The following is a 10980-nucleotide window of genomic DNA, read 5'->3' as shown; positions in this document are numbered from 1 at the left end:
TCCTCGCTGGCACCTGACTCAAATAACAGGTCGTTGAGCCTACTTTTCAATTGGGGGTTGCGATAAGTTGTCAGATTAAAGCAGGAAATTGACGAAAGGGGCAGAAAAAGTCGCTGGCAACTTCTCCACCAATCTCCTTAAACCTTCAGATCCGCGCCATTATTTTTTCATCCGCGGCTCCTTCGCGCATGCGTGTCGCTTTATTATGCATATTTTGCCGTCGAAGACACATGTTCTGGCCCTGATGGGCTGTTCGGCATGTCGCAGTCTCTCATTTTCCATCGCCCCTTCCCGTTTCCTGTCTCCTACGCATGATGATAATGCATCACCTTCAGCTACACGAACATACAGAAAATTGCGTGTCACTGCCTGGGTCAATGTGTTCTGTTGGTCTGCTATATAGGATTTCGATTCCATCCTCCTTCCTAAACGATTTTACCGACCTTCCTCTGAGGGAGGCCTTTTGCCTCCCTAAGACGACTTGGAGGATACGCCGTCTTTCTAGGCTTTGTGCCGCATGTTTGTGATGACGAAGTAGTATATGTAGATGCATGAGTTGCGAGAGATTTAGATCCTGAGTAAATACGATCTCTTTAAAAATAAAGACTACATTTCTGACGCGGATAAAGAGTTGTGCAGTACAGAAATTGTCTTATCCAGTCTGATTCAGTATTTTGCCAATAATATGGCTTTACGAAGCATCGTATAGCAAAAAAGGAAAAGTAAAAAATAAAATAATAAACTTCTCTGGAAATAATTATCTTACTGTCTTTATATCTCGTCATAAAGTAATATGGAAGCACTTCAGCACTCGTGAGTATGACACATTTCTTGAATTTATGCGTATGACATAACTGATGTTGAATGGACCTTTCTTTAGCTGTTGTGTGATCAAGTTGTTTTTTTTTTCCCAATGAAAACTAGTTATTGAGATGGCTTGACTGTCCGTCCGCACTTTTTCTGTCCGCCCCACCCTCCAATCATCAACATTCCAAATTACACCCTTCTAGCCTAAGTATTTCGTATCTTATTTAAGGCTAAAGTTACCGATGATCGTGCGTCTGGCAACGCTAAAGGATAGGCCACCACCGGGCCGTGGCTGAAACTTTCATGGGCCGCGGCTCATAAAGTATTATACCGAGACCACCGACAGAAAGATCTATTTTTGTGGCCGTGATTTTACGATGTACAGAAAACTCGACTGCGCCAAAAAAACTTCGCCGCATTATTTTACTTGTATTCATTTGATGATAAAACTGCCAATTATTTAAAAAAACAAAAAATTATTTCCATTCAAATAATTGCCCATGACACTACTTACAAAATAAAAGTAGAAGACATTTTCCAAAGGTGAATCCAGTATCGATACTGAAGAATTATTTGTTTAGTTCTGAATCGTGAGAGGCAGCATTCATACTAGAAAATTAATAACATTGCCTGTATCGACAACACCTTTATTTTTTAATCTACAAAGTTTGGATATTCTGTATATTCGTTAAACCTGGATGGATAGAAACAACGCAAGTCACCATATAACAACCAACTGATAGTCCAGATAAACTTGAGTATCATTAAGATTACAGTATTGACTGACTGAGTGGTTTCAGTAGAGAATGCTTGTTGGCCATATATAATCCAAAATGTCTTCACATCATGTGAAAAAATAAAATTTCACAAACCGAGTATCCACCTCCCACACTTCATGCTGACTGAGTGATTAAAACTTGCATGCCTCATATCCATAACTTTTCAAAAAACATTAATAAAAATGGACAGTAAGTTTTATTTTATGGCCAAAACTAATATACAACAGGGCACTTCGTCTTCTCTGAGAAGTATGGAAAGGGTTGGGAAGACAGCAATACTCAGCCTAGAGAGAGGAAGTAGCCTGTGACCTCAACCTGGAAGGCAAAGAAAGAAACTGAAGGTGAATAGGTCTCTTCCGGAATAATTAACCATCCAAAATAGGTTGGGAGCTTTAAGGACCTCTAGGGTCTACTTTGGTCCTTAGATGATGATGATGATGATGTGATGGAGAAAGAGAGAGAGAGAGAGAGAGAGAGAAATTGCTTGAAATGTTACCTATATGAAATATTTACCAGAAAAAATAAAAGGTACGAAGAATAAAGTTCTTAAGTCTGTGATTGACTGGAAGCCAATACAAAAGCATTTCCAGCGGTCGTTTTGAAAGAAAAAACCAAGAAATAATTTTCTACTGAATCGCATTGTAAGCGGAGTGATTTTTCAGACGATTGGCATCAGTTTACGTGAGTGTGTGTGTGTGTGTGTGTGTATTTCGAGAGGCTTCTCCACTTGAAGGGATATCGCTCCTGTCCGACAGAGAGGATGAGCTCATCTGTGAGCAATTTTGTACCGACTTACTTCTGAAAACAGCAATAAAACTTGCAATGAACGTTAAGTATTGCTGTTGCTGCTGTTGTTACACTCATATCTAATTGCGGATGCCATCAGGCTTTCTGTAGTTATATACATGTTTAGCAGCTGTTGAGAACGATCATCGGTCAGGAGAGCAACGCTTACCGCTTACATGGAATAGCGCGAGAGAAACGAACGGTCAGGAGGAGGAGGAGAGAGAAATGGTAGAAAAAGGTTTCGGGTTACTTCAGCCTCGAACAAACATTCCGTGTGGCTCTCCTAAATTGAATAAGTCATTACAGTCTGTTTTTCGTTCTTTCCGTAACAAGCATGTCGTAACCTAGTTCGCATGACAGATAAGCGTCTCATGATTATACTGCAGCTATTCGTAATTGTTGTACACAGCACAGGTAATTGGCTTCCACAGACTTATCAAAAGGTGCACTACCCCGATTTCTTCAAGAAGGAACTAGTAATTTCGCACATGTGGATAGGCTGAGAGGCATGTCAGTGATGTCTTTGGGGTTGGTGATGGGCCCAGGTACTTGCCAAGATTTCGTGGACGCAGCTCCCTCCCTCCACCTGCTCCTTCTACCCCACTGAACCCACTCCAACTCCGAGCTAAAACCTCAATCGGTAGCCCTCGGGTTCTTTCGGGTTTCCCAGATTCGACAGAAATAAGATTCTCTCTCTCTCTCTCTCTCTCTCTCTCTCTCTCTCTCTCTCCAATGAAAATTTGACTGATTGGAGCCCAATCCGCAACCCTACCGTATTACACAGCCCTGGTCTCATGGCTGGCTGGCAGTGATTAAAGGCAGGAAACGCTATCTGAAGGAATGGATATTGTCGTTTCTTATTACTGAAATGGCCCGGGATGTGATTGAAAGTTATTACCCAAATGTCCCTAATCAACATAATTGCTTGCATGATGTTTGACATTGCGTCTTTTTTCATAATAGGTTATTTTGATTCATCAAGAATTCAGTTTCTTGCATGGGACGGTAATGAAAGCCTTAGAGACGAAATTACGAAAACGCTTCGAGAAATGTGTAATTTCATCGTTAATTCCGATTTTCTCTCGTCTGATTGCTTTTAGACGCTGATATTTGGCAAATGCGACAACCCAGCTTCAGACTTTCCTTCAAATGGATGACGGGGCTGAGAACGAGGCACACAAAATGGTGGAGTCTTCTCGCATGTCGTGATTCTTCCGCTGACTGATTCAATACCAGAGATACTGAAGACGACGGACACGACGACGAGGAGGAGGAGGAGGAGGAGGAGGAGGAGGAGGAGGGAGGAAATGAGGATTCTTATTAGCACCATTACGATCGTTAACATAGCTGAGCCGTAAAGGAATCAATATCACTCCCACTTCGTGTATGCCTTACTTTATGATTTTCTCAACAAGAATGAATTTGTCAAATGTCAGTAAAAGCAAAGAAACTATTGCACTGAAAATTCAAAATATGTAATTTATTTCCAGAGGTGAAAAGAACGACGATCAAATTGACAGAGTTACAGGAATGAAGGAAAATACTCACTCGCTTCAACCTCCACACTTATTGCTGGGCAAAGAAACGAGGACAGAGCCATTCCTCGTCTCTAGGCACATATATGCCTACTCTTTGGACAATATTAATCTCTTCAATACATATTGATAAAGCAACGTCGAGGGGTCTGGGAGAAACGCCGACTCCATATATCCACTGCAAATACTCCAGTTGCGTGACCACAGACTCCTTAGGAATAGAAAAGTGAGGCATAAACTTCGTCAAGGAAGGAAGGACATCCGCTAGGTCAGCCTGCCATAGACACGAAATCCAAATAAATCCACGATCATAAAATCCACTGTATCAACATTGAATCGGATGACAGATATTTCCAGCATGTCATAAAAAGAGCCACTTGTGTGAGAAGATTCGCCGCTGCTGACAACTGATGTACGAAAGAGACGTTCTTTGCAACTTTCTTTCAATGGCCATTTTGATCCGCTCTCCTGTACACTGCGCGTCAATCTTCAATGTCCGCGGACCCAACTGAAAGACGTCTGCAAACAGGTAACGACATTTTCCTGAATAGAAAGAGTAATGAGACAGAAAACCACAAAAGGAACAAGGAGACGGAGCCAATGACAATACATCTTCTGTCTGACACACACACACTGCCCAAAGAAAAAGACCCAAGATAAAGCCTCAAGAATCATTGCAGTAGTGGCATTTGACTGATTAAAATGCTCGAGAAAAAAAATAGTAATAAAAGAGCCTCAAAAAGTAATTGCGATAATGAGTGAAAAAAAAACTGAAAAAAACACGTAATCTATTCGACATTGATTTCTCACAAAATTGCAATTAAAACTCATTAATTTGCCTTCATTCATTACATTGATTACATGGCCAGTTTTAATTGCACCTAATTCCAAAGGGAAATGGCCCTATCAAATATTCAGTTCCCAGAACCCAGTTATTTACAGAAGTGCACATTTCTAAAATTTACGGCTGTATATATCAAGATCACATTTGGAATAATAATAATAATAGTAATGATAATAATGCAAAACGAATATTCTTGTAATATTAACTATTAAAAACAAAAATAGCGAAATCCTTTATATAACTATACATAAAATGATGATGATGTGTAAAGGCATTACGACCTCTCTAATGACAGTTTCCATCAGAGACATTCTAACATATTGCAATGTTAGGTATATTCCTTAATTGCACGAACTTGTGTAAGAAGAAAACCAGCGCCACACGTCATTATGAGTAATAAAGAAGGGCGAGACTGTGTGTGAGAGAGAGAGAGAGGGAGAGAGAGAAGCTATGAATGAAGAAGGAAGAACCTAGAATTCACGTTCCGATTTCCATTAATATATTGTTCCAGGCAGCTCCAACGAATATAGCAATTGATTGATTAGGAAGAGTCATTTGACGTCACAGCGACAAATGAAGCGAGCAATTATGCGCCAATTGCAAGGTGAGAATTTTCGCTACGGAAGTCAAACATTTTCGCCAAAATAAATATGCGAGGAGTCGCCCCCAGGGGTCAATTAGCTGATGATGTAAAGCGCGCTCATCATCGACTCGCAAAGGCTTCTTTCTGCAGGCGGCGGCAGACTGCTGGCTGACGCTCCTTCCTCAAAGACAGGCTCACCTGAGACTGCTTCCTTCCTTCCCGTTCGCTTCCTGGCCTCCTCATCTGCAAGTTTGCCCAACTCGTTGTGACCCACGGTGACTCGCTCAGACCGCTGTGGTCTCATAGACGATGGGTTTTGGGGCCAGCAGCAGACCGCTAAGGTTTGCTATAAGTTGCGTTCCTATTCTTTTTTACCAAGTAGGGCGCTACCCCTGCGTTCAAGCCGCCCCTTTTTATCCAGACCTGAAACTGTGGTGAGGGCGAGCCGTCTGACGGACGGACGGACGGGGAGTTGCTTCGGCGTCCTAAGCAGACGATGGCAGTCAAAGACGCCCCACCGGTGACGGGCGACAAGTGCCGACAACGAGACTGCGTCGAATAACTCGAGGGGATTGATCAAGATCCAGTCGACGGTGTCACAGGTATCACGGTCATCGAAGCTGGAATAATTCACACGTAAATCATGATTGAGTGTCAGTGGGTGATCCCAGAATTGGAACTTTTGATAGTTAATTGAATTTCGGCTCGTAAATTAAACCTTTAAATAACGAGTCCGAGCGCCTGCTTGCCTTCGTGTACGTCTCTGCATGCTTTATGACGTGCGCGTGCGAGCGTACATTCGTACGTACATGTTTAAAGTTGAGTACAAGGGAGCTCCTAGTTTATATCAGACCAAAACATTTACGGTGTCGTATATCATCTCTTGAGGTTCGTTGTTAGCTAGCCCCACTCGAACGAGGCCTGTTTTGTTGCTACGGTATTGCACGCCCGACTATTACCTGTGGAGGAGTTGTAGGTTCGATCGTCAGTGTGCACAGACAAACAGCACAGCCGTAGATGTGAGGGCGTGTATGCGACCGACAGTCCGCGCATGCGCTTCTGATTAACGTCGACTTTACCGCGTGGAACAGCAGTCACGCACAAGGAATGCACTCCTGAGCTGTGCCATTTGGACGACACAGGCTAACTATCTGCTTCGGAGGTGATACGATATACATTCTTATACAAAATGATTTTGAAATGATCGATCACAATAAGAGGTTTAACCTAAAGAAGAGATCATCTAGAGCGTTCGTCGGTTGTTGACGTGCCCAACTTGACATGATCCCTGCAACGTTCAAATTTATGATCTCTTCTATATTAATTCTATTTTTTGTGTGGATTCTCGGTAGTTATGATATGCTTGCATGCAACTCGGCCCCTTTGTACTCCGGAAAATTAATTTCCTCTAAGCATACGGGATCCAGATGAAGGTTCTTCTTGCTTAGTATTGACTAAGCGGTAGGTATAGCTACACTTTGAAGGACGCTCAATTCTCCTCTTCTCTCTTCTGTTCTCTCTTGACAGGAATTTATCTTCACGTTCGTTACCTGCACAGAGTTTTCGATTTAGGCACTCTGCGGAAGAGAGAGAGAGAGAGAGAGAGAGAGAGAGAGAGAAAATGGCGTGGATTCCCATTGATATGTCAATCGTTAAAAAAGGGGGGTTATATGTATATATAGAGGATAATTATAGAGACTATATATTATAATGATAGATATATATCTATATAATTTGTACACACAAACACACACACACACATACACACACACACACACACACACACACACACATATATATATATATATATATATATATATATATATAATATATATATATATATGACTGACGTCAATTAAGAGCATAATAAAGAAAGTAGGCACCGTAAATCTCTGTGAGAAAAAACGCAGTCCATGAAGCCCTGGGAACGATGTTGCCATTCCTTAATAAAGTCATTCCTGCAGAATCAATAAATGAGCCGAAATTGATCTCTCCCTCCAGAGCCCTTCTTCACCTTCCCTTTGCATTCTCTGTGTTGTTTCCCTTGTTTACCTTTCTGTTGATTTTACTTCGTCGACTCCTGTGTCTTCTTGGAGAAGTTTTTTCAATCTTTCTTTCACCCAGCGGGATCAGCTGAAGGTCCCCTCAACTGAATCCTGTAGGAACCCTCCCACCTGGCCTCTCGTCAAAATCGTACAAGGCAACACCTTTCATTGACTAGACTTTCTTTCTTTTTTTTTTTTTTTTTTTTTTTTTGGCGGAGAGGAGATTTGAACACCAGAGATTTACAAACTGGATTCAAGACAGGTGTTTGCTATCATAAGGGATTTAAATACGGATGAACTCTCATGTTCCAACCTTTGAGAATTCCCATTACATCGCTTTATATTGTCTATCCTCCTCAGCCTGAAAACATAAGATGGATACCATACTAAACTGGCTCAAAGGAAAAGAAAAAAATGGCAGGACAGCCTTTCCAAGATGATAAAATAAGGTCCAAAATAAAATATATAAGAACTGCGGGCAAGAGACGTCGACGCGGGCAAAAACCGACCGTAGTTCTCCTTATGTTAGAGTCGACAATGCTGTCCCAGCAAAGTTGAATATTGGCTTGCGGCGGCAGGTTTGATATCTATTATCAAGCGTCCACGGAACTGCCATTACGGCACGCAAACCCGCATGCGACGGCTAAAGTGACACAAATTGAAATGACGTTCGATACACTCCCATTCGACGATGACCGCGGCCACAAGGACGCTCACTGTGCGTGCAAGGAGAGAGAGAGAGAGAGAGAGAGAGAGAGAGAGAGAGAGAGAGAGAGAGAGAGAGAGAGAGAGTATGCAACATGGATAAGAATCTTACATAACGAATTTCAGGTGTTACTTTATAGCGTTGGTGAAGAGAGAGAGAGAGAGAGAGAGAGAGAGAGAGAGAGAGAGAGAGATTACCCGCCACGAGACAACCTTTGTACATAACGACTAAGAAATGATGGGTAAGGTAACAAATAAGGAGGAAATATAATATTATAAAACTCCAAAACTGAGAAAATTCACGGTACACACACACACACACAGAATGATGAGCGACGATACTAATGGATTTGCCGAAGACAGCGAGAGGGAAAACTATCATTAATTGACGATCTCGAGAAACCAGTGTCATTTGACGTCAATAGCTATTGAAGTTACAGCAGGAATAACCTCTTGATTCATGTTTTTCGAATGTGAAATATGGTCAGATGTTCTTTTAAAATTGACGGGATGGGGAAGTGATCAGGAGGAGAAAGGTGACTGCGCAGATCACATTGCAGACCTGAACGGAAGGTGGCGCCGCCAATGGACCCTAATGTGCCCCAGTCCATCTTCATCCCTGGTTAACATCACTACAGTGCTATAACTAACGGGTACACCTGGTAGTTCCAAGACAAATTCACTGCTGAGTTCACCAAGATCTACTCTTCCCTGTCCTCGCCCAAAAGTCGAACCTTGGTCCTCTTGATTGATAGTCAAGAATGCAAACGATCATACCACAATAATTGTTAATATATATATATATATATATATATATATATATATATACATATATAATATATATATATATATATATATATATATAGATACAATTATATATATATATATATATATATAATATATAAATATACTATTAATATATATGATATATAGGCTACTATATACTATACCCTTTTCCTTTTATTCCACGGAACCTCCTCTTGAGATAATTGCCAAGAGGAGAACGTTAAGTTACATACGTACATACAAACATACATTCATACAAACACACACCACACACACACACACACACACACACACACACATATATATATATATATATATATATATATATATATAGATTAAACGCACACATATACATAAACACATCACCTGTTACAGATACAAATGAAAGTCCAAAAATAATAAGTGGCGTTAGTGTTCCATTCTTCCGATAAAATATGTCGAAATAACAATAAAAAGAACGACCAAGCGACAGATGGAACAGCTGTCGTACGAGATAAGCCATGGAATCATAATAACAGTACCGATCCTCAAAAGAGATAGGCGGTGTAGAGAGAGAGAGAGAGAGAGAGAGAGAGAGAGAGTTGCAAAGCAAAATGATAAAAAGACTTTTTGTTCATATCCCGCCATCGGATAAGAAGAAACCTGGTAGTGTGAAGCCAGCTGTGTTCAGTGCGGCAGGGAAATTTTCGGGCAAGTTACCTTTTTCGGAGAAGGCAAAACTGCCGCTGATATATTAATATTATTGGCACAATAATGTCAATAAGAGAAAACCTCCAGGAAGAAATGCAATGTTCACGGCTTTGATCTATTTATAGCTCCAAATACATGTGAAGTTTTATTCATCTTACTGCAAGAATACTTCTGGCAGAACAGTCCCATTTATAAACAGGGTAAAACAACCGTTTACATTTTAAAATTAGGTATACAGAGAAACAAATGGTGGATGACCACGCACTTAGAAATACAAAAATATACGAAAAAGCAAGAATACCAACGGAAGGAAGAGAATGGCAATATCTAATAAGGGTATGATATCGTGGAAAAAATAAGATGCTTCATTCCACATCGATCATGGCATTGTTTTACTAGAGAACACAGTATATCATCTTCAACAAATGATTATTCTGTCCCGCTTCAATTATATAAGTACTTTTTCAGCATGAAGCTGTTGACGTACTGGATGAACCCCAAGCAAAATAAACTTCCGCAACATTAGCTGCTTTATAAACAGACACGGGATTCATCATCAATGCTGATATCAGACCTCCAGCACTCAAAGCTCTACCCAATTTGATCTCGCCCTTCCTTTCCAGCACCGTTATCCGGCCTTTTTTCTTTTTGGTGCCTCTCACTACAAGTCCTTTCTTTCCACATGACCACATCTGATTGGTCGACTGAAAAAAAACACTGGAAAGAGAAGTTTGAATTTTAAGCGAGGTAACTGAAAGACGGCAAAATGGAAACGGACTCCCATAAGATAATCGCATTTGTAAAAGTTGACCTGTCACTCATGAGGGAAGTTGCAAATACTTGGTCTCCAACTGTCTGCCTGTTCTTATGTACTGTCTTGCTGGTACATTTACATATGTTGAACTTCTACCACTTTGTATCAGTCCTCGGAACATGGCCTAGTAATAATGCCGACATCGGTCAGGATGTACAACCGTATTTCACTGTTCTCTCTCTCTCTCCACACACACACACAAGCACACATACACACACACACACACACACCACACACACACACACACAAAACACAGATATATATATATATATATAAGATATATATATATATATATATATATATATACGTGCAGTATATATAATGATTCGCACATAAAAATAAGTTAAATTTGTCAAAATTCCATGTTGCATCAGCATCAATAGGGGAAAGTGCTTTGAATAGAAATGAAATTTCATCGGCAGCGTCGTTTTTGGTCACCGTCATAATAGCCAGGTGACCCACACCAAATAAATAAGGCTTAAAGAAAAAAAAACGATACAATACAGTATGGAAACATGATGGATGAGGTGATAGAAAGTGGGATCGTATAATTGTCCGATAAAACTGCACAAACAAAAAACCATTAGAAACTATATTTACAGTAGC

The 10980-nt window shown here is 40.6% G+C and overlaps 1 protein-coding gene across 1 annotated transcript in view; it reads left to right on the top strand.

Annotated features, from left to right (window-relative positions):
• LOC135201661 (homeobox protein unc-4 homolog) overlaps nucleotides 1–10980 on the top strand; it is a 65824-nt gene that overhangs the window by 50402 nt on the left and 4442 nt on the right. The window lies entirely within an intron of this gene.

The sequence above is a fragment of the Macrobrachium nipponense genome, chromosome 28, assembly GCF_015104395.2.
Source record: "Macrobrachium nipponense isolate FS-2020 chromosome 28, ASM1510439v2, whole genome shotgun sequence".
Classification (NCBI taxonomy): Eukaryota; Metazoa; Arthropoda; class Malacostraca; order Decapoda; family Palaemonidae; genus Macrobrachium; species Macrobrachium nipponense.
This window is presented reverse-complemented; position numbering and strand designations above follow the sequence as displayed.